The sequence below is a fragment of the Grus americana genome, chromosome 11, assembly GCF_028858705.1.
Source record: "Grus americana isolate bGruAme1 chromosome 11, bGruAme1.mat, whole genome shotgun sequence".
Taxonomy (NCBI): Eukaryota; Metazoa; Chordata; class Aves; order Gruiformes; family Gruidae; genus Grus; species Grus americana.
Genome location: NC_072862.1, coordinates 15,312,637 through 15,337,924, shown reverse-complemented (window position 1 = coordinate 15,337,924; position 25,288 = coordinate 15,312,637). Strand labels below are relative to the sequence as shown.

General features: G+C 40.2%; 1 long non-coding RNA gene across 4 annotated transcripts in view; it reads left to right on the top strand.

Moving 5' to 3' along the window:
• LOC129211566 (uncharacterized) overlaps window positions 1–23,524 on the top strand; it is a 44,459-nt gene extending 20,935 nt beyond the window's left edge. For 2 of the 4 annotated variants that reach the window (XR_008578868.1, XR_008578867.1), the window contains 4 exons: window positions 1,788–1,978; window positions 4,810–4,895; window positions 14,967–15,063; window positions 23,093–23,524. This is a non-coding gene — a long non-coding RNA (uncharacterized LOC129211566). Of the gene's footprint in view, window positions 1–1,787; window positions 4,896–10,521; window positions 11,902–14,966; window positions 15,064–23,092 lie in introns of those variants that run through there. The other 2 variants (XR_008578870.1, XR_008578869.1) reach the window with 2 other exon arrangements.
• The last annotated feature ends 1,764 nt before the right edge of the window (window positions 23,525–25,288 follow it).

Genomic DNA, 25,288 nt, shown 5'->3' with positions numbered 1-25,288 from the left:
GAATATCAGCGTTGGAACAATGCGCGCTCTTATCCTCCCCCTAAGTCCTTGTACTGCCCTTATCTCCATCACATCTGACTGCCTGCCAGGAGTGTGAGCTAAGAGATATAGTGTAACCACTGTCCTGTGTGGTCCGTTCCTCCGTCCTGTCTCAAGAGAAAAAGGTGTGTGTGAGATGCAGATCTGCTTTGCTACAGGATTTTTTTAGGGAAGGGAGAGGGCTGTGCTAAGATTTTATATCAGAGGAAGAAAAGCCAACTAATTCCCTGTCAGTTTCTTCTTCTTTTTTTCCCTCTTTTTTTTTTTTTTCCTTTTTTTTTCTTTTTGGTAGCCTTTTCTTTTCCTCCCCTTTTTGAGTTTTTCCCAATCAGTTATTTGTCCCATTAATAGCCAAAGCACCCCCCAGCAGCCAATCTCACCTTTGGGTGAAAAGTAAAAGACTGTGGACTGCAAAATACAACGCTCTCCTCACCACCTTAGAAACAAAGGACTTCTTTGTAATTTTTTAATATGGTATCCATACACATATGCTTAGTACACAGGATATTTTTTTTAATGATCAATTATTTGGGAGGCATTTTCAGTTTGGTGACATATTAGAGTAATTTTAAGGGAGTGAGATTTTTTTTTTCCCCCCAGCAGTTGTAGAATAGCATGCATTTACTAAGAAATCTGTTCCCTATACAGTATTTAAAAGCTGGTAGAGAGCAAACAGTGAGCACCTCTGTTTTAATTCAGCATTCAACCTTAAATAAAGCTTAGGTTCTTATAGGCCCCATAGTAACTAAAGGTAAAAGGCTTTTCAAATTTCAGATCATGCAGTCCTTATGTCAAAACTATTTAGTGCGGACCTTATGATCAGACTTTCAAATAGATTCTGATCTTTGTTTAGAAACCATCTGGCCAAAGAAAAATAGCCAACTGTTTCATCTCGCTGTTTGGGTTTTTTTCTTCTTTTTTCACCCCACCCCAAAAATATGTTTTGAGATCAGCATTCCACTTTTCATCTCTCTTTGTCAAATGTGATAAAGGACTTTTAAACATCCAGTGCAGTGCATGTTCATTACACATAACAAAGTTTGTGTAATCATGCTTGTAGCAGGAAAATCCCATATTCCTTTCCTTTACAGATGGTGCAGTAATTATAATTTAGCTATCTGAATATAACTCAGGGTGTCGAAAAGATATGCAAAGTTTGCATGCATGCTAGCCCATCCTTTTACAGAATTTCAAATGTAACCAGTTTTTTGGTTGTATGGTCACATTAAAATTCCCCTTTTGCAACACTTTATGCAAAAAACAAACACCTGGATTCAGAGTTTCCTAAAGGAGTCATCTGAAAATAGGTACTTTCTGCCAAAATGTCACGAAGATTTATGTGCTTACATTCACGGATTAAATTGAGGACAGGTGGGAGAACATTCAAGTATGAGAAGGAATGATAGCAAATTTATGTGTAAAAAAAAAAAAGGGAGGGAGGGTAGTTATTATGATTTCTGGTGGTTTAGATAAAACAGACATAGATTTTTGTAAAAGGGAAGGTACCATGCCTGGAAAGCCATCCTTCAGCAGTGAAATAATTATCTATGGGATTGTATTTCCTTAAAACAAAAATAGAGGCATTCTGGAATTCAAAACATACTGTCTCGACTACAACCGCGGCACTGAATGGCACTTGGATGCCGCGCGGTGTGTCGGAACAGATGTTCACGGGGAGGACTCGCAGTGTATCAGCACGGTGCACGCAGGCACTATAACACTGCCGCTTGCTTTCCTTCCCTGGCCAGGATAATTGTCCCTCTCCCAAGGACACCCCTTCCCACCACAGAGGAGACAGCGACAACTGCCGCAGAGGAGATGGATGGTACCGCCATTCCCCAGAGCCCCTCAGACAAGGTGACCCTGCAGAAAGCCCGTGCACAAGTCATGGAGCACCAGTGCAACAGCTTACATCAGGGTGAGAGGAGACTCAAACCAGGTAGGCTGAAGTCAAAGCAACAAGGACACCAAGTCATATGTGAATTTTTTTTTTAAAAAAACATCTGATTAGTATTTCAAACACCTTTGTACACCTAGGTAATCTTAAAGTGTGATCACCTAATGACTGGCCTGCTAGAAATGGATGCTGGAGTCTGATGAATGTCACCTTATCTGGATTTGGGGATGGGGGGCTGTCCATTCCAAGTCCTGCTGTGTCCAAACCCTATATAAGACACTTACAAACCACATTTTACACCGAAGAAAACTGTAACACAGCTCAATAGTCAGCCAAGCCGACTGCAGTTTTAGTCTCTCTAAAACACCATCCCAACTATTATCGGCATCCATAGCTAAGATACGTTGTAAATAAAGCTGTTCAGTGGGCACTAAATTCCTTTTAGATTAAAATTAACATTATCCCAATCCATGCACCAAAACCTGGGCGTGTATACATTACGTTCCTTTAAACAGTGGTGCAATGAAGATCAACATATTCCCAGCTTTTAAATCACAAAAGATGATTACACTGAGGCGAATGAAAACTGAAGCATATCGACAAGCTTGCTTTTTTTTTTCCGCCCTGTAGGAAATGACTGTAGATGTAGGCAGTCTAGTGTTTCACAGAAGTACTGTGTTTTATCTAAATAAATATATAGCTAGGAACAGTCATGAAGGTTAAAGGGCATCTGTAAAGAGAAAACTATGATTCCCAGACTCTTTGTTAAGTTTATTTAGTAGAGGGACTAGAGAAAGTTTCAGATTGGGCTGTAAAGTGCTAATAGTCCAACTAGATAAATGTTAGCTTCCCAAGTCTGGATGCCAGAAGAAACTGTAACATGGTTAAGAGCTGACACAAAATTCTTCTATCCAAGAAAAACATGTTATTCTGCACAAAAATTAGGGTATAAAGTATTATATCTCAGTATAACATTGATGTATTATTCTTTTTCAATTTCTAGCCTTCAGGACGGTGCAGTGTTATTGGTCTATATAAATCCTCCCATGCATAAATTTATTTTTAAAATTGTTAAGTGGAAACCATCAACCTAGGCTTCATAATTTAAAATTTATTTTTATTCACTGTTGCCTATAATTACTTCTTAGAAATTTAAAGCTGAAATAGGTTTCCTCTCTAAATTTATTTTTCCTGTATCACACATCCATAAAGATTTATCAACATAGAGCACTTGCACAAATTCTGAACCACTGGAATTGCTCTTCTGTCCAGAATTGAATTAATTTACACAGGGACAGCGATGGCGGGATTAGGCCTTAATTACAGCAACACTTTCACAAGCAAAACAGGTTGAATTTAACAAGTTTATCATTGATAATCATTAACAACAACCTGCTCAGTGAGTATTTCACAATTAATTTCACAACATGCATCAGGTAATGCTCCAAACAGGGACATTTTTGCCTGTTCAGTTACCCTGTACCAACAGAGTTTGCTTCCTGACCACGATCAGGATAACACCAGGCCATCTGGACCCATCTGTTATCTCTGAAATCTGAAAGAAGGGTTATTTTTAAAACTATGTCTCGTCATTTCATCCTCCAGGTACAACTGAAGCTTCTAGGAATTAATTATTCTTCAGATAACACAGCATTTCCTGTCTAAGGCTCACTGGTTTAACACAACCTCTGGAAATATTTAAGTTAGACTAATATGTTATAGCTACGTTGTTTGCAAACTCTTTGAAAAGCGGCAAATCAAAGCATTCTCTCTCCCCAGCCGGATGTTAAATTTTGTATCTCTTTACACGGTGGGACCAAATCATGCCCCCATTTTCACCTGTACAATCACACTAAAAACAGTGGAAAAAGGTAAGTGAAAAAAAGCAAATGTTAAGTGAGGTCATTGTTCCTTTCTTGCTCAACAATAAGAAGATTTCACATAGCAACGCTCTCTGGGAAACAATCCATTTTAGACCAAATTAGTCCCAGCGGTAATGTTGATTTTTAGCAACTGTGTTGCACCAGGGATACATTTAATCCCACTGTTCTTTGTTGTTCTCATTAATAAGCCACATTATGTCACTCAGTCTGCATGCAAAAGTATCATTACTGTTATTTAATTACTTTGTTTTTGTAAGAAAAACTACCAGATTTGGTTGCGTATAACCAGTAAATGTGGCCAAATCAAAGTTGTGCACTCCAACCCAAATATTTTTTACTTTGTTTCTACACATATAATTGCATGTAATTTATAGTTGTGTACAGAATTTTTACGATAAAACCTCATTAATCACAAATTCATCAATGCAGTGAAAATACATCCAAGCAAACGTGCTATAATGTTACAAACATAAGACATGTTTTAGCATGGAAAGAGGCCAGGATCCCCATCTTCATCTATCCCCTAATGTTACATAAATGACTAAGTCATCATATCAGTGGTTTTCACATGGAAATATAAACACCACTGAAATTCCATACGCTATAAATGGCCGTGACTCTAGAGTGCTTAAAATTACCAAGAGTACCATAAGAATAGTGTACACAATATCCATTGAAGGATGAGAACAGCCAAGGCAGCGCTGGCAGCGTGGTGCAGTTGATACGGGGCATTAATTGCCATCCAGGCTTCTGCTCCCGGGCGCGTTGCCACCTTCCCCTGTGCCCTCACACACAGGTTCCTTCAGACCTCTGGCCGTTCAGTTGCCTCCAGCTCCTGCAGCGCTTGTGGTTATACTTCCGTCACTCTGGTTATTTAGCTCTGAAGACCTAGCATGCATGTGTACAGCTCCTGAGAGAATAGGGTCTTGAACTTTTTTTTAGCTCCCGAAGCCCTACTCTAGCACTAATAAAAAATAACCTCTCATGTAGGGCACTGTGGACCCAGCTTCGCAATCTTCCGCAGCACCTAAGAGCCGAAGTCAGCGGAGTTGCTCCTAATCCATAGCAGCATCCAGGTGAGAAAAATTTTGCTTTTGCAACTGTCTGTGCTTTTGCAACTAAACCAAAGCCAGGCTATATTCTGATCTAATTATAGTCCTTAAATCAGCAGCATGTTACCAGCTCAGGGTCTTTTTAACTTCAGAGTCTCGCGAAGACAATTCACAGACAAGCGGTGGTTGTGAAATCCAGTCAGGCAAGACATGCCTCTAATTTTGAAGCAGAAATCCATTCTATGTTGATGGCACTATTGGCTCAAATATCATATTTACATTCTAGTTTTTAATGGCTTGCAGTTAGGAATCAGACAAGCTGTTCTGTAGGTGGTCTAAATTATATCCTGTGTGCACGCTGCATGCTGAGAAGCGTTTGCTGATCTAACAAATGATAAAAGACTAAGCAATCACCCACTGAAAGTCCAAATCTTTACCCTGGCAAACCTTACACTGATTTTTCACAGGAGTTTTGCTTGAGTAATGACTGTAGAATTTGGCCCATTTTGACCACACCAGCATCAGGACCCCTGTCTCTCCAGGCCATTTTAGGTATTTAAAGCTGATTCACATTACTGCAATAACCAATACAATCTTTTAGTCTTTTTTAACCTCAAATTTCTCTGTGATGAAGGTATTTTCTCCATTTAGCAGAGACTTAATACAGTTTTTAGCTATATCTGATTACCTAAAAATGTAGATGCCTGCCTTGCGGGATTTTCAGGAGTCTCTCACTAAAATCAATGTGAATTAAGTCCTAAATGTCTTTATTGAGTCATACCAAACTGACTGATGAAAAAAAAATCACATTAGACAGCTTCGACAAAGCAGGAGACTTATTCTGCCGCCCATATGGCAGAACCGCTACTCAGGTCCCTGCACTTGACTTTTGCTAAGACTGTCATTCTCCTTTCTCTTCAACTCACTTCATTTCATGCACTTTAAAAAAGGGATCTCTAAGATACGACCCGGTCTTTCAATCTGTGCATAGCTCAGCAGTGAAGATCTTAATCCTGACTGAGACCAGAAATTACTGAACTGAATTCATTTAATTCAAATTAATGGTAAAAATGTAGAAATTGTAGTGGCATCAGTGGAAAGCTTCCACTTTCCATTTTTGTTTTTAATTTCGTATTTAACATAAAAATGCTTGCAAAAGGGCTTTCTTATTTGGGATGGTGGGCGGGTAAAATTTAAACAATGATTCTATGACAGACCCCTAAACAGTATCAAAAACTAACACCTTTGTGCTATAAAAGGTCCAAAAGATGCTAGAAAAGCCTCTGATGCTCTGCTCCCTGCCCAGAAGCGAAGCGGCTCCGGCTGCAGGCTCGTCCCCGGGTGCGCGCACATCTAAAACCTTTCACCTGAAGGTCCTGAGGGCAGAGCAGGCTGCGGGGCTGCGGCTCCCACCCTTTCTGTCCTGGCGTATTCATGCCTGTATCTATGGCAGCAAGTAAGCAGTGCAGGCAGGGTGGATCTAAGGTTGTGGACCCAAAATCAACACTGGGTGCATTTCTGGGCAGAAAAGGGATTAGCTCCGGGCCAGTCCTGTGGCCTGGGCTCATAGTGACAGCAGCAGCCCCGGAGGTGTTTCGGAGCATACCTCCCAGGAACGTGTACTCAGAAAACACACTGGCTAGTGGGAACAATTGGGAGATTTACATCCTGATCCAAAGTAACATGAGACATCATGTAAGAATAAGATTAAAATGATTAATTTGAGGCAATCACAGGAGAAACAGCCCTTTTTTATGTTACTTTTTCATAATCCTCAAATAACCCCTGGAAGAAAGTGATTTTCAGTTTCCTTCAACACCTGCTAATATGTTTGAGATACATGTTGTAACCCTTATTCCCCCTTCCTCTATCTTATTGGACTTTAGCTTTTGGGGATAGATTTCTGTAGCTGTTTCTCTAACTGAATATAGTTCTGCTTACAGCCAGGAGTTACCAACACTGTGAAAGTCCCTACAGTGTCTCAGCTCTCCATCAGGCACAACTTAACAGTTTAGCAGATAAGGTACTTGCTTGCTTCCTCTCTTTATCCCATCACCTTCCTACAGAGCCAGAAAAGAGCAGAGAGTAGGAATACCTGGGCTACCTCTTCCTTCTCAATAAAACAACGCTATGCTTGTGAATAACCATGGAACGACAGGAGCAAATGCCCCAGCAAGTCCAAATCTGCTGCCAGCCCTAATGGTCAGGCAAAGGAGGGAGCTTGTGGGTCCCCGAGCACGAACCCTGTCTCAGTGGTGTGTGAGCAAGGCGAGTAGGCAGCGAACCCTGCCCAGGTCTCACCTGCAGGAGCTGCTGCCACAGTTCATTGACAGTCCATGGAAATGCAGCTCCCGCACCTTCTTGGAGTACTTATTAGCAGTATAATAGTTAAGATTACTCCTTTTTTTTGCTGTTTTTCATGAAGAGCACTACTGAAAGCACATTGGTAGTGTATTGATCTGGATGGTATTTTCAACCTGGGCGCAACAATCTGTTATTTTCCTGCCCAAGACCTTGGAGAAAGAAGGCAGGACACCTGCACCATGCCGGTTCTGGCGAGCAGGTGGGTGCTGCCCTGCGGGAGGTCAGAACCCGCAGAGTGGCAGCTTTTACTCAGAGAAGGAAGTTTCTTCTTCCAGGAGCAATGTCCTCATCTTCATGCCTCGCAGGCCCTCACCAGCAAAAACTATAATTCTCCACAGTTGTGTTTTTCCCCTCTTTCCCCTCCCTTGTCGGCTGCCCACAGCCCGGCCCTGCCAAGAGGGTGCAAGTTACTGCCTCCGCCCAGCACCCCGGATTGAACCGTGAGCTGTTGAACTGTTAAACGTGCTTGTCGGTGGGTGCACACAGTCTTGTTTTGTCTGCTGCTCCTTCTAACTTGAGTTCATTTGTCTTGGTGTTTCTCACAGATGGTTACAATAAGACTGTAAATGGTTTCCCTGCTTCAAAAAAAAAAAAAAAAAAAAGGCAACAAAAAAACACTCTCCTTTTTGGTTTCTTAAGTGAAACTGAGATATCGTTGTTAGGAAGTATACTCTGGATATTATGTTAAACTATTCAGTGAAGTCATTTTGGTTTTGCTCACCTGGATTTTTAAACAGTCAAATCTCTTTGGGATGGAAATGTTCCTTCTGCAACCCAGGAAAGAAAAATCTTTTCTGCAGTGTCTTAGGTGGAAAAGGCTATATACAAACATGGTAATATTTTCATCACTATCCTTGGTCATTGCATTAATCATCCCTATGCATAAAAATCAGTAGGCTCTCTGATCTGCTTATATATTGCTCTGCATATTTGTTTCACATTTATAGCTTTTTTTTTTTTTCATCTAGCTTGCTAGATCATGATGGGATAATTTCAGGAAGCCTACGGCTAGATTCCCTCCTGCTTGCACTGACTCTCTGCTCTAAACAGCAGGACATCTATTCCACACTAATATAAGACAAATAAGAACAAGTTTTCACTGCAAGTGGTTCCTCTCCTAATTCATTCAGACTTTCTGGGAGAAGGGATGAAAATGGCTTTTGAAATATAAAAGCCTGCTATAGCTGACTCTTCACTAGGGTTTGTCATATCCCATTAGCAGCGATCTAGAAATATCAGTGTCATAATGTGTTGGCAACGACTCATCTTTACTAGTATCATATGAATGCCTATTCATGTTAACGTGCAACCTGTCACTCAAATAGCTACAAAGACATATTGTGTAACAGGAAAAAATTGCTAATGCACGTAGACTTTCACATTACCAGTACGAGTAATGGAATAACATGCTTTATCCTGTAGAGACTGGTACCTATGTCAGTGTACACAAGACCAGAAAATGTCACCATCACAGGTGCTTTCACTACGTCTACAGATTTTACATTTTAGATATTGTTTCAGCGCCATTAAAATCCCTTGCTACACATGTATTTCATGGCCACAGTGTTCATTACAGTTCAGATGTAAAAACTATCATCTCCTTTGCCTAATAACACCTCGGGTTTTGCCACTTGTATTCAATTAGGCCCATTTTATTATAGAAACCTCTATGTTCAGTCATTGTAAAGGATTACTGTTACATATTCCTGTAAATAATTGTTCATTTTAAGGATAAAATGAGTAGGAATTTGCTTCCAAAGCATTTTCATCAATATACTGTCAGCTTACTGTTGATAACTTTTAATTACATGGGCTTTTTTCTGGAGATTTACCCTTAAATCTCTTGATAATCCCAGCAAAATCTTGATGTCAACTAACGGACCACTCTCCTTACAGTGCAACTATATCAAGCAAAGAAAAGGATCTAAATGGTTCCTTTCCTTTTCCCTCAATTTAATAATATAAAATTGTTATATGGGAATAGAATTTAGGAAATGCCAGTCCACAAACAAGAAAACTCCCAGTAAAAAAGATTGGGTTACACGCCTTCCTCCGAACAGAAGAAATTCAGCTGCAAGTCTGTGGCATGCAGTTTCATCTTTTAGGAATTTTATTCAGGCTCACAAGTGAATACGCATTATTCAGCTTTTGTCCGCAAATGAAAAAACAAAGCCAGCCGTGCCTACAAGAGTTCGGAACAGGAAACAGAGAGAAGGAAAAGACCAGTCTTGAATTTTGAATGAAATCTAGATGTTAGGTGGCTGAGCCACTTGAAATATAAATGCAGTTGCAAATATTCTAGGGTTGCTCGGTGAAATTTAATAAATAAATAAGAAATCGGGTGTGAACACGGCGTTGATCTGGGCATTCGGCAAAGTGCCATCTCTTACAGACCTGCGGAGGTTTTGTGCGCATTCTCCTGATTGAATGCTATTCTCCCAGTCAGTCAGAGCGCAGCACGAGTTGCCAGAAATCATTCATCAGCCCCTTGCAGAAAAGGCTGTCAGCTAAGGCTACAGGCCTAGCGCCAGGCTGTCAAGTTTTGGGCTTGCAGCCAGTCTGTCATGGTTTGAGGCTGGTAGCCAAGCAGTAACTTTGATGTTTAAGGGGTTAGCCAACTGGTATGTGAGGGTGGCCTATCAGCTCAGAAATAATATACCGCACTCAAAGGTCATGAGTTCTGAAACTAATCTGGCTGTTATAATATTTCTAATAAAAACTGAGGTAGACATTTTATATTGTAAAAAGTGTTCAAATTATTTCAGTATTTGTTTTGATTAAAATTTCCATTACACGTGCTTTTCATTATGCAACTCAATTAGTATATAAAAGATTTTCTGTTTAAAATGTTCAAATGAGCATAATTGTTCAATTTGGAAAGATTACAATGCTTTTATTTAATTAACACTGCAATAAATACTTCATTTTGTAATGAACCCCATACTTTTGGGCCATTAACCATTCAATAAATTTACAGTATGGAAGGCTCTTTATGAGGAAGAAGATAAATAAAGCTATTTAAATGAATGTGCAACAGCTCTGATGCTAAGCAGCAAATTATAGCTTTTTGCTTCCCATCCACTAGAGTTGTACCTCGATTACAAACATATGGGAATGTAATAAACACTATACATTTCAATTACTATTTTGAACATGAGTTACACAACACTCTTTCAAATCCGCTACGTAGAAATGCAGTCCGCGTTCGTGGCATCTTCCCAGAAAAAGAAGATGAAGTAAATTTTCATCTGCCTTTCACCTTCCCCTTCTCCCACCCCATCCACAGCTTCTTCAGTTCTGCAACCCCGTGTTGGAATTTCCTGATTTAGATCCGGTCATTTGTTTCTTCATGGGAATAAAAGGAATCAAAAAATCTCCCAGCTCTTCGACAGTTCATTATTTGCAATAGCAATACGATGAAGGAAAATCCCCTGGTAGCAGTGCAGCACAGTGCACTCAGGTACACACCAAGGAGTGAAATAACAGAGAAGAGGGTTCTGACACGGTAGCAGGAATGCAGTGCAAACCCTAGCACTCCCGTTGGATCACCTATTCACATCCCTCCATCCTGAGGCCTACAACAAGCGTGTCTGAATCAGTAAATCAGAAAGAGACTGGAGAGGTGGAAGTGGCTCTTGCCGGCAGCGGAAGCACGGTGCAGAGTCAGGCGGAAAGCAAGAGCCTGGAGTCCCCACACGCGGGGTGATCCGAGCCCGCGGTGCCCGACGTGACTGACCGCAAGGTGTTAAACGCCTTCAAATCCCAACAAAATCAGCGGAGCGGGGTGCTCTCAGAAGCTGCTGAGCATCCTGTTTCATCCCAGGCTGCCGGGGAGCTGCCGCCGGGGCCGCGGCCGTCCCCCTGCTGGGTAGCTGTCATGGAAAAGGGGCTCACTCCTGTCAGTGTTTTGTGTGTTCCATGGTTGTAGGCAAAGAGGTAAAATGGGAGGGCAACGCTCTTTCGGATTTACAGGGCGGCTCAGCCAAAAAAAACCTCCTAAAACTCTGGTTTGCCAAAAATGGCAACGTAACCAGGAACAAAATCTAATTTGTGAACTTCAGTGGGAAAATATTACAATCCAGAATCTTTAAATGAAAACAAAACAAAAAAACCCACCCAAAAACCCAAACCAAACAAACAGAAAAACAAACCCAAGAAAATACTTTGTAAATGTGTTAGACTTTGCTTTTTCACACTTTTAAAAAAGGCTGGACAGCATTTTTCTACAATGTCCATGGGAGCCCTTTCAGATGTTGCGCTGTGTTTACAGTATCAATTGTTTACGATAATTATGAAATTAAAATAAGCCACATAACCATGTATTTAGGCATTCCTTATGAACTGTAACCACTGAACAAACTACTTGGAAAACACAACCACATGCTGTATTTCTCAGCTGTTATTTGAAGATTTTTTTTTCCTAATCTGAAAATAATATATAAACAGCACAGATATAAAATAAAATGAGATGTAGATTTAGAGAATATTTAAAACTACAGGTGAAAAGAAAAACTACTACTGAGACTTGACTGAATAAAAAGTTTTTCTTAAGAGCATGTAAAATTCCTAAGTATACCTTAAAACAAGTAAACATTTTAAATAGATTTTTCTCAGGAAATCTAGCCACCTGTTTTTGTATATTTACTGGAGAGGGAAAAAAGATAGACTTCTGTTGTGCAAAAATAAATTGTGCAGTTTGTGGTAACTTTATTAAAGATGAGTAATTTTTAAAGCTAGCAGTGAGGCATAAATGTTTAACACAAGAGTCTCTTTTTCATGGAAGCTTTGAATAAGGACATGCCTGTTTTAAACTGTAGATTTACAGGGAGAGAAAGAGCAAAATTTTTAAAGTATTAACTGCACAGTCTGGTCAATGAAAACGTTAAAATTAGATTCAAATTTTAATAAGCCACGTCCTGTCCTATACAAGCTTCTTAGTCCCTGGCACTTGCAAACCTAGTGAACCAGGATACGCGCCTCCCTGTATTTCAGTGAGGCTGGTCTCACTCTAATAGGGGTAAAAATACACTTAACGTTTCTAGGAGAAGAAAGGATATATCCCTTAAAGTCTGTTTTGAGGGGCTATTTCAAGGGCCTGATTGATAATCGATACACTTAAGCACGTGCTACATTTCATGCTACTTAAACACAAGTATATGAAGTAGTTTAAATCCAAATGTTTCTCTCCGATAGTAATCTCTATCTGATGACTAGTTTTCTTTCTAATTTCAGACTATGAGAACTGCTTTTTTCTTGCTTAACTGCATGATTTAGGGTCAATGAGACTGAGAAATGATAAAGGATTCCTTCATAATTAACTGATGTTATCAAACTCCAGACATAAAAGTCAAACAGTCTGAAAAATCAGGTCCTCCAGTTTAGTTCTGCAGTGCTGTCGCTGAACTCTCCACCTAGGGAGGGAGGGAGGTGTCTCTGGTTTAGAGCTCAGGTACCAAGGAAATATGACATACCTACCTTTCATCTATATGGTAAATTTAAAAACATTAGCCATAATAGTCTAAAGGCTAAGTTATTAATTTCCTGCTTTTGACTGTTCTGGCAAAATGATTGCTGTTTACACAAAAGAGGTTGATTTTGTTTTGAAACATTTTGTCTTTACCATTCTTATCCCAATCCTGCAAAACTCTTCACCCTTCTCTTTTTATGGCAACATAAACATTGAAAGTAATGATGATACTGTCTCCAATGCTGTCTTCCCTTATATCTGAACCTTAATCTACCTACTTACAGCATCTTAAGAAAATAATTGAAATTAGCAGAATGGGGTTTTCTCAGCTCATTCAGTACATGATTATGAACCAAATATACTATTTTATGAAACATGTGTTGTAGGACCCTGGCACTGTCCTGGAGAGTAAGCTGGGAATACGGTCAAGAGTGCTAATTTTTTTCACCAAGCTGTCTCATAACAGCAGTAGAAAGGGCTGGGGTTTTGTGGGCGGTTGTTTTGGTTTGTTTTTTTTTTTTTTTTTTAGTTTTGCAGAAGTCTGAAACTATGCCGTTAAGACACTTCTGAGTTACATGACCAACAGACAGTCTTGTCTGGTGCCTTAAATGAATGTCTGGTCCTTTAGTAGATGGATCAGAAGTCGCAGTATCACACATCTCGTACGCACAGCACTCAGCACTCGGTGCAAGCTCTTCTGAGATCCTTGTCTGTGAACCAGTTTTTCTTCAAAGTCATAAACATCTGGCAATTGTGCACTATTCTTGCTGTAGAAATCAAACACGCGAGTCCTTATTTGATCTCCCAGGGAACATTCCCATTGCTTTCTTCTGTTGTGTAGGTGCCACAGGATTTGGCTCTCTATTTGACAGCTTCTTTTCTTAGGTGACTGGGAATCAGTCAGACAAGGATAAATTAGGTCTTTTTGTGCCAGCTGCATTATTTAACTGACTAAGTAACAAAATGTTCAGGAGACAGTGGGAGCTTTATACTGAGATAAAGTTGTTACGAGAGAAAAGGTGAAGTCTCATTTGTCCTTACGAGGCACAAAGTGCCCGGTGCCACCCAGGCTTTACCTGTCCCAGAAAGCTGTGGGCCATCATGAAACCCAAACTCTTAAACATGCTTCTGGTTGTGGGTGAGACATATGCCTAACATAATGTTTTGCCTGGCAAAAATGGATAAACAGGGCAGGTATACAGAAGAAGAAGCCCTTGCAGCTTCTGACAGTATCAGGGTTTGGGACTTCCTAAGTTGTTTGGTCATGAATTAAATTAATTTTCCCAAGTTGAGTCTGTTTTGCCCGTGTTTTGCCTGTGACGGTAATTGGTGAGTGATCTCTCCCTGTCCTTAGCTCTATCCACGAGCCTTTCATTATATTTTCTCTCCCCCGTGCAGCTGAGGAGGGGAGTGACACAGTGGCTTTTGGGGGTCACCTGGAATGACAGAGCAGCTTTTGGGGGCACTTGGCATCCAGCCAGGCTCGACCCACCACAACATTCAATACTGTCACGTAACTGAGACATTAAGAGTTTTTTCCAAAAGAGACAGATCTTGCTTCATCTGAATGCGGTAACAGTTGAGCTTGGCCTGATGTTTAAGAATGGAAATTTCCATAGCAGCTTCTTAAAAACAGGTTTGCAGAGAAGACTCTCGTGTGTGGCCACGGCTCGGCTTTAAAAGGAAGAGCTTTAAAGGATTATTGGAAAGTTTTTACTATCTCATCCTGATTTTCCCATTTTCTCTGTTACTACCATCAGGTCATCTCGGGATAAGAAATTGAATTTAGGATAGTTGTTTTAAATTTGTCAAAAAAAAAGCCATGGTATATGTTACATCCTTGATTTATCTTTAGAGCTATGTGCCCCATATCATCGTGATCCTACTGGCCTTATGGTTAAAATCCTGTTCCCATCAAAGCCGAGCAGCCCATATTCCCTAATAACATTTTATTTGATGCTCTTCATTCAGAGAGATTCAGCTATTGTCATGAACCACGACAATGGCTCAGGAAACAAGGAGCATGTGCTGGGTTTTTTATGGAAAATACAGTCTGAATAAAACATCATGAAAATAGAAGCATGAACTGCATGTTGGAGAAACAAATCTTCCATTTTTCATGTCAAACACATCAATTTCTCATTGAAAAAATGGAAGTTTTCTATCGAGTTGCTTTTATTTGCCTGTAATGTTGTCTTCAGGAGAAGAACAATTCTGACCAGGTCTATTTTTCTGCATGCTGAAATATAAAATTTCCTTGGCAGCTTTGCACCTGCAGGATGTGGCCCCCTCCATGGAGCGGGAGTTGCGGGAGGAGCTGGCCCATTAGAGCATCTCATAAATAGGAGAGACCAGCACCAGGTGAGCAAATGTGCTATGTTTCAGATCTCAGTTTATCTTTGTGCTCTAAAAGCCTGAACCTGTTTCATATAAATGTCTTAATTGTAAGGCTGTAAATAAGGTGCACCTGATTCTGAAATGGAAGTTATGAAAAAATACATTTTTTAACATGTTATCCCACATCGTTAAACTTTCTGAAGGACTGTCTGTATTTCTTAATTTTTTTTTTTTTTTGCACAACCCCTTACAAAACATTTAAGTCTTAAAACTCATTCAGAAGATATTTATAGTTATGATGAAGAACAACAAGTTTCACATGGGCATATGAATATTTGGGAAAAAAGCAGCGAATCAGACTGACAATACACTGGTGAAGCACCAAATATGTATTTACTTTCATGAGTTCAGGATGCCAAGCTAGTTTATGAGCAGCTGCCTGAAACAGAGCCATAAGTGAATTCAAATAAGTGATCATCCCAGATAAGTAAAAAAAAAAAACAAACCAAACCATCACTACTACCCTCGCATTTAGCCACTGGAGATGTTGCCTGTCAAGTTAGACCATGTATATTATCTGTGCAGTATGGAACAAGGGGAACTTAACGCTCTTCATGGGGTCTAAAATGTACATTTAGTGGTATTAGTAAGCAATTGTGCTGCAGGAATCTTCGTGGCTGTCTGTCTTGTTCTGGTGTGGGAATTGTCAATCTCTCTACAGCACGTGAGAATAACATGTTGGGATGCCACAAGTATGTGGGTAACATTTATGTAACCTTCAGCCTTAGTGGGAAAATAAAAGCCTTTGTTACTTGGATTTGACTCTGTACCAGATGGTATGAATAAATGTTTGCAATGCCAGTGTTGTTCAGCTTGGCTGATCGATTCTGTCATACTCCCAAGGAGGTAGAGAGGGCTTAAATAACTGATTCAGGATGTAGAAAATATTTTCCTTTTCCTGTTGCAGTAGTATTATGTAGAAGTGATGCTAGTCTGACTGCCAGCTTCTCACTCGGTGGGATGCATGAATTATGTAAATATTGGTCAGGTTTTTAGCAAAGTTCACACAGCTCATTACTAATCCTTTCATGTATTTTAATTAATTCCCAAAGATGCTTAAAGCACAATGAGCACAATGGGCACTTTTTTTTTCCCCCCTCAGTATTATTGTTGCCTGGAGTAACCAGAGCTGATGCAAAACCTGTGTTCAGTTCTTGATCAAATTCTCTCAAATTTCCAGCCTGGCCAACGAATGCGTTCTTATGGCAGAACAATTTGGCAGACCTTTCTTTGGCCAGTACGAGCCTGATGACAGCAATCACCTTATTTCTTATGTGTGGAATATAGTGCCTAGTGCACTGGCCCGAAGCTGACTCAGGGCTTCTCGGTGCACACTATGAATAAAAACAACAAAGCAATTCATTTTACGGAGTTGGCATATCTCTTCTTCTTCTTTGAATTTTCCCCCTTTCTTTTCAGGATCCAAGGTGGTGGATCTCACAAACGCAGGCACCAGACTTTTTTTTTTTTTGGAAGGGTTCAATCCCCTATGCCCTGCATCCCCAAAAGGCTTCAGCCCTTGAAGTTTCATCATGTGCCAAGCTTTATGTGGCCCCTGATAAAGCTGGGCCACAGAGCCCAAACTGCTTTTTTGGTGCAAAATTGCAACCGAAAAACTCACCGATTTTTCATAATTACCAAAAGCATGTGCTACTTTCAACTTCTGTGCTACATACAAAAATTTGCTGAAACACCTATTGTGGTATCAAGTGGGAAAAGTAAATTTCTGCATTTTTTTTATTTTTTTTAAAAACATTTTTATTTTGGCAATGTTGCATGAACAGCTTTATGTTGGTTTTCTTCTTCAAACTCGTGGTCTATTTTAACCCAGCTCCTCCATTTGTGCTGCACTGAGCCATGTAGAAAGCTGTGAAGCCTCCAAGGGTTTTTCAGCCCTTTTATATCCTTACCACAGTACGTATCAGACCTGCTCCTGCAGAGAATTCCTCACTGCTCTTATCAGACCACAGCAAAGTCTCAACATAATCTTTCTCCATGTCTTAAAGTGGGGGAGATACCTAAGTATTTAAATATTAGTGTCTACAAAACTATTATTACAAGAAAAAGAAAAACCTCTGGGACAAATTCACATATGAATAATTTCATTGATACCAATAGACCAAAGCTGTATTTACAGTACTGTAACTTAGAAAGAAATTCCTCTGTCTCTATCCTACCTGAATTTATAACAGATGCGTAAGTACTCTTTGGGACATATACATTACGAACACAGAACTGTCATCACGACACTCAGGACTACATTTTAACCTGTACATGTGGTGTACACCTGTGCTTTTTCTGACAACACACTTGATTTGCAGTGTGGGAAACTCCCAGGTTCAAAGCTAATCTAGTGTCTTTGTTTTCTCTTATGAGATCTTTTTAAGCTTTCCTCTGTAATTCTTACACAGCTTCTGGGGTAGCTGCATCTTTAGTTCCACCTCCTTTAAGAATATGGAACTTATTTTCACTAATACAGAGTTAACTACTAAGAAAAGAAGGACCCATTGCAGAGCGCAAAGGATTATGATGTGTCACAGCAATGTTGTTGTTCAGATGCCCTACTCTATATATTTTCTCTCCAAGTCAATAATGTCCAGGAAGAAATCAATTTCATCAAATTCAAAAAAAATGATGGAAAGTCAAACCCCACACCTAAAGGTAGAGCTTCTTCACTGTTTCACTTCAAAACCCATAATCACTGTCTCTGCTGTATTCACCCCGCAAACAACCCTTGCACTTTCATGTGAAGAGCACTGTGGAGACATTAGAGAACTCTCTTTCCATGTTAGTCATTCCAAAAAAAGATCACCAACCTCTTCTCTTCCTCATTTTCCCAAGCCAGACTGCTTGTGGACAACCCACCTCCCTTTCCTTGTACTTCTCTCACCCTTGCTTGCTGTACTCAAGACAGCTGCCGCATCCTGAACTCAACGATAACAGAAGTTGGCTATCTGGACTTTTACAGGCAAAATGGCTATATCCTATATATGGCATATACTAGCCTCTTTGTAATTTAATGCTGGCATCTTTGACAAGGTAGCTGCATACTGTCTCACAGCATGTTGTATATTTTAAATGCTGTTGTACAACTGCTAGCCAGACCGCACAGTATAAAGTAACGGCTGAACAAAAAAGAGATTCAGTACTAACAGGCAAACCACAAAAGTTTTGGCTGAGCATCCAAAACTGCTAATGCTTATCGGGACCTCCTGAGAGCCCCACTCCTTCCTGCAGCACAGAAACCTCCACCGCCAAGTGTCCTGATCCTCATTAACTTCACATCACTGTCATTTGCTAGTTTTTTGCAGCAGCAGCCTCCGCAAGCTGCTTGGCACTTCCCAGACACAGTAAGAGACATGCTTTGCTATTGTTTTCTCCTAGGGTTTTTTTATTATTATTTTTGGGGATGGCAGGACACATGAGCTGTGCTGGAGAAATCATAGAATGAGTGCAAACCCTGCTCTGTTTCTGTGCAGCAATGTGGTGCCCTCTGACGAGAGCTGGAATCTGGCCTCCCCAGCCCTTTAGGGGTCCTTTATTATTTGTCACCCCATCAGGCCTCCAGTCCTGCCAGCTTAGTCTGAAGCACAGAACAGCTCCATTAAGTTCAAAAAGATGCATTTTAAAAGTTATGCCTGAGAGCTTATGTCTGAGCAGGGACAAGGACTCTTATACACATGATGTGAGAGTGCATGGAAGTGTAGTGCAGCACCATTGAAATATAGCTCCTCACGTTAGCTTGCGCCAAGCATTCACCTCCCAGACAGCAACTTCTCAAGCTTTTCCCTCCCCTCCCCATTCCTGCTTGGTCTGCATCTGCGGGAGCAGGACCACAGCTGCCATCCACAGCCTAGCTGTCAAATGCAGTGCTAAGACTCCATACATACTTCTTGACAGAAATACCATCGCTGATCCTTTCCTTTGCCAATAAGCACTACTGCAAGATCGTCTGGGGGTTTTATGCAGTTTCTTAGAAATGGCCTGGGACCACAGATGAGCTTCAGGATGCACCAGGTAATCTTGGCTTTACCTGAAAACTGCAATTACTCTCCCAAAGGACAGAAATTAGAAGAAGGCAACACAGATCTATCGCGAGATCAACATTTTCTTCATTAATTCTCATTTTCTTTCTTTTCTCTTCCTCCTTATCTGGCTGTTGTTCTTCTCCTACTGTTATTTTCCCATTTGGCTTCCCGTGACAGACTGACCCGCTTCCTGCCCCTCCCTCTCCTCTCTGTGCCTCTCCCATGGCTTGCAATGCTTTACTCCTACATTACAATTTATGAGTTAGATCTGCAATCACAAGACCCAGTGTCTGAATGGCCAGTCAGGTACGATGGCAGATGCATGACCTATCACCAGCAAAAAGATTAGCAAAACTGATTTTCCTACAGATCATTAAGAATCACAATTTTACAGGAAAGCAACTACTCCAAGTCTTAACAAATCTGTGACCTGCCACTGCCCTGGGGAATATCTGTTAGGTGTCACCAACACTCAGATAAAAGCGCTTGCTAACATGATTTCACTCACTCAGAGTGTAACAATATGATGTTATCCCTTGGCTCTGATCTGCAGTGCCAAAAAGGGTGAGTATGTATTGAGGGGGTTTGTTTGTTGGTTTTTTCACAATAGCAAACATAGCTTCTGGCTTCCTTGTGGGTGGTATATTAAATTTGAATTTTTTCTCCCTAAAGAGGTTCAGCTATGAATTTATTTTCTCCCCACCCTGCTTGAACCATAACTTGTGCTAATATTAGTTATACCTTGGGGTTGCTACAAATCAGATATGATGATTTTAGGATTTTCTTCTTGTTTTGTGCCAAGAGTTAGGAAAAAAAAATAATTAGCATATAATCTAGCACCAGAAAAATCCTGATTCCCAGGATTTTCATAACATGCAATGTCTTCCTAGAGACATAGTCTTACTGTAGAAGATAATAAAATGGTATAGGTTCAGTAGTTGTAGTGGTATTCCTTAGCACAGGCTAGCAGTGTAGATTATCTATAAAACAGCAAATTGTCAGAGGTATCATTAGAAAATTCTCATGATTCCCCAGATCTGTCTCCATGGGAAATGAAGTGGCACAAGTACCCATGAAATGGCTCTAATTAACAAAGTAGTGCTTGTTGGCAGTTGAAAAACTAAATAATCCTTTATTTTAGGAAAGAAGTTGAATCCAAATAATAATTCCCTGAGGAACTCCCCCCCATCAAGTACATCCTTCATTGCTGTTTCATTTCGCACTTTGATAAAGAGACAGGTTTTTCTTTCCCCAGCTGGCAAAGAAGAAAATAATGCACAACTCACAAAGCACATCTGTCCTTTTTAACTACATATTAGAATTACCAAATCATCTAACATGCTGCATTATTAACAAGAAATTGAACTTAGGGGTATTTCTGAGCCGGTGTGTTAAGAAAGAAGAAGAAAGAACCCCCCCCTACCTGAAAAGACGCTCTTAGAGGCTGGCTATTGCTCGTGTGAAGCTGTGACCTTGCACTAACTGCCATCAGCAGACACCATAGTTAGGCCTGGGATTACTCGCTGACTGCTGACATGTTTCATAACTATATATTATTGCACAGATACTTCATATCAGCTCCACCGCTTCCACTTCCCTCATCTGGCCACTCTGCTGTATTACCGTACAGTGGAGGGGAACAAGGCCTTTGCTCTGTGTTTCACTGAAATTCTGTTTTATTTAAGCTAAAAATATGTGTTCAAAATGGCTAGCAGAGTTTCACGAGCAGGAAACTAGACACCGTGCTTTCTAACTCATGCCTCAGAACCATCAGAAATAGTGACTTCCCACTAAGAAGTCCCCTCCAAGCGCTTTGGCTCACTGGCTGGGCAGTGTGAGAGGAGTTTATATATACACTGGATTATATACAATCTTTGTCTGGCTAAGTCTTTTGCTTTTAAGTTTGTTAATCCTGGTATCTTTGGGTTCTGACTCACAAGTCAGATAGTTATCTTAGGATGTCTGTAGTGATTCCTGCTCTTTGGTGCCTGGACCACCCGCCTCTCGGAGGTCTCCCCCCATCCCTACCTTCCTGCCACGGCAGCGTGACTCACCGGCTCGTGGACCAGCTGTCACAGCCCCGCATCTTTCAGCGAGGAGGGAACGGCAAAAACCCACACCGCCTCCAGCACAGCGCTCATCTGCAATATGGGCGACGCAGACTTGTGCTTTCTGACACTTTAAAGGAAGTTAAACTCAGTTATCTGAATTCTGGGCAAATGGTAAAAGGCCATCGCTCATCTCCTCGTCTCCCTTCCCAGAGGTTTCAGCGGCAGCAGTTTGCTGCGCTCTGTGCGAGGCCCTTTGCTATGAGACCCGGCCACACGCCCGCGTCGTCTCGGAGGCTGTCGTGAACAGAAACGCACACAGCGCATCCGCTGTCAGGACCTGCGAGGTCTGGCTGTGTTCGGAAGCAGCTATTTAGGTGTTTAGAGGTTTTTACAGTTAGAAATGTACTCAGGTAGGAACTCAATCAAACTGAGGTACAAGCTGCAGGGGAATTTTTCCGGATCTACAATTTAAAGTCCCCAAGTCCCTTTAGACAGCTTCCCACACCAATCAGTGACACTTTTAGAGTTAATGAGTAAGGAAGCAACAAGCATGAAAAAACAAAGTTTGCTGAAATGTGCGTGTCTGGCACAGGATTCAAAAGACTCTGGTAAGCGATGTAAGAAGCAGAATTTCCTTTCAACAGATGCAGCTTTTGGGTACTGTTTTTGTGATGATAGAAGTTAGTAAATATAAGTTTGCATCTTGTAGCTGATAGTGGACAACCCACTGGTTGTGAAGAGATGGACAAATATCGCAAGTTTGTATGAAATGTTAGAAACTGTCCCCGAGGCCAATTCACGCAGACTGTATCAAGCTATTCGTTTTTCTCTGGGGGAAAAAAAAAAAAACAAAAACAAACCCAAACAGATTTTAGGGAGCACTGACCTCTCTGAAAACCTTCTCTAAAAGCTGCCAGTGTTGATTTTGATCCCATGGAACAACAGAAAGTTTTATGTTGTTTACACAAATCTTCCCAGTATTTTTGTTTGGTAATGGAATGTGTATTAATACCAAGTCTTCTGTATTCTCACTTGGAACAAATCATCCCTAGCACTGACATTCAACCTGGGAAAATCTATTAGTACCTTGCCTAGTACCCAGAGCTTTTCTATTCTTGACTTTTTGACTGCAGACTTTGTTTCAGCTTTTCATGTCATGGCGCTCTGTCACCTGTCGAAGAAAAATTATTTAACAGGGTTTTTTTTTATCCTCAGACAGTTCTTCATTGAATTTTGCCATCTGGCCATCATGGCCTGTTTTTCTGCATGTCATCTGTTTTTGATTTAACAATTCTAGTTTGTGGTTTAGAAACTCTCGTCTGTGACCTCCGTATCTTGAATATCCTCTGTGAGTCACCTTCACCATCAGTGTCTTCTAATTCCTCTCATTTCTTCTGATCTCCTCTTCTTATACCTGTCTAAATAGATTTGTTTATTTTGGCTCTAGTTTAGCCTCTGATCTTGTGCTTATTTAATCCTTAATCCTTTTAACACCTCAGTTGAGATACATATTTCTTTTGGGGCTGTCAGTTCTTTCTAAATGACTTCTTAACTACAGTAGTGTCTCAAGCAGCCACTTAATATTTAGATTTTCCTCCTTCTTCAACACTAATAGCACAAATAATAATTTGTTACTGATGTTAGTAACGCAGTGCTCAAGCAGTAGGTGGAAGGCAGCGCTCAGCTAAACCAGGGCTCCTGTAATATTTCCATTGCTCACATAAACGCAGCTAGACAAATGAGCTTGGGCTCTGAGACAGAAATTTCACCAACATAAATTTTGCAGCTGACAAAAGGAGATACAAGGCTATCTTTGGTTTGACCTTTTGTCCCTCAGCACCACTATGTTCAGGTTTCCCTGTATTGCTTGTGAAGAGGCAACAGTGTAGTAAACACAACTCTATTTTTTTTCAGTACAGAACTCTGCAGACCACTGGCCAACTTTGACTGTTCCAAAAAGGATGAGTGATCCCTAATATTTCTTCATTACCCCTGTGTGCAGTATTAAATTCATAAAAATTGTATGTATACCTGCTGGACTGCAAGAAAGATTGAATTCACTTATGCATTTATTCACCGATTTATGCTACTTCCTGACAAGACTAAGGATCAGGACACAACTTGGATCATCGATATAGTGACTGGAGCTACAAAAACCTCCTTACGGATGAGCTTTGGTGACAACAGCATCTCAACTATGAGAGATCCTGGTTAAGGAGGAAAGGCACACTTTAAAAATCTGCTTTCCTTTATATATATGCTGGAAAAATGATTCTATACCAAGAGAGGAAAATACAATTGAAATGGTATGTAATGCAGATAGTTCTTGAGTATTCAAGAACATAAACTGACAGTAAATTGCTTTGTTAGAGAAATATGTATTTTTTAGCATTCCTTTCCTTTTTGGTCTTTTTTTTTTTTGTTCTTGTTCTTGTTTTCTAAAGGCTTCATATAATCATTTTGTACATGGCAGAACATGTAAAGAATAACAGTGACTGAGCTTGAAAAGTAGAAATTCTCTGTAATATATGAAAGTTCTTTTGTTGTTCTGGCAATTTTAATCAAAATAGTTGATCAAAAGAATAACTCTACAAGGCTGCTAAAGGCACGTATGAGGTAGCCACAGTGTCACTTAGTAATTTCTGTCTTCATGATGAACATTAAAGCTTACTTAGTTTACAAACACCTTCCATGCTTACATACATTTTATTAGCGATTAATAAGAGTTTGTGTTTCTTTGTTTTGCCTTGAATTAAAGTTGACTCCTGGAACGTGGCACCACTGCTTTTGCAAAGGTAGTGGTAAAAATTCATGCTCGTACGCAGATCAGCGAATGTAAGCAAACATGCTTTACCATACCTGGGCACCGTGAGGACTGTGTTTGCTGTGAACTTGAATTACACAGACCCAAACCTTGGCTACAACTTGGCAGAGGGAGAATGCATAGAAATGTGTGGATAATTTTATCATTCCATCATCTGTGGCTTTGGTAATGGCAATGTAAAATCAATGATAAATCACATCTCTGTGTGAAATTGTCACTGGGCTGTCTCTTGACTGTTGCGGTTTTGGAGTCAGGCAACATAAATCCATTGCTTCCGCACAGATCTAACATCTTTAGAAAGAAAAGGACAAAACTTCTCCTGAAAGGCTCCCTTTTCACCCTTCAGTTGGCACTTGAGTTCTTTGTGAGAAAACATTACTGAAACAGGTGTGTACAGCTTGATACTGCTTGGCTCTATTGTATAATATGAAATATATATGAGAAATATAAATCCTGCTGGTCTCTTCTAGACCTGGTAGCTTTACAGCAAGCTGCTGGCAAATTTCAAGTCTTCTACTTTGACTTAGGCTTCCCCCCTCCCCAAGTAAGAACAATGATGCACAGCTGCTTGTCTTTGGACCTTTGGAACTGGCTGGAAATAAATACAGAAATACATAACTACTCTGCCTTTAAGAAAGGAGAACCTCAACTTCTGCGTAGCTTTTCTAGAAGAGCTGCTGAAAAACTTATGATGTCTTTTTTTCCCAACAATTGCTTCGTAACTTCTTTAAAAATTATTATCTCTGTTCTTATCTCCTTATTAGGTAATTTTAATCACTTTGCAGACATGGCAAATTCACCCTATTACTGAGAACATAAAAAACCCCATGCATAGCTTTCACAGTTCAAATGAGCCATGCTTCAGAAGATAAAAGCAAATATTTTCTACAAAAAGATAATTTCTTATCCAAATAAATACAATTAGAAGCAATCTGGTGAAATAGCACTCACAGTCCCAATTAGTGTATAAGAGACTAAGAGAAAATACAAAACTAAACAGCATCTAGATTCTTTTTTCAGTGTTTTTGTCTAATTTATTCTAATTCATCAAATTTTAGAAGTGAGCAATGCAATCATACTCTAGATTTTTAGCCAGAAACTTGAAGCAATCTTGCCATCCAAACTACAGACCAAGTCTGGGATGTAATGACTTCTCTTCCTCAAAAAATATAGTAAACAATTTTGCAGTGTATATGACTAAGTTTATCATTGGCCATGCTAACTGGTATATACTTTACCATAGCCAGCTCAAAGAAAAAGCATTACAAAAGTGAAAGATGCAGAAA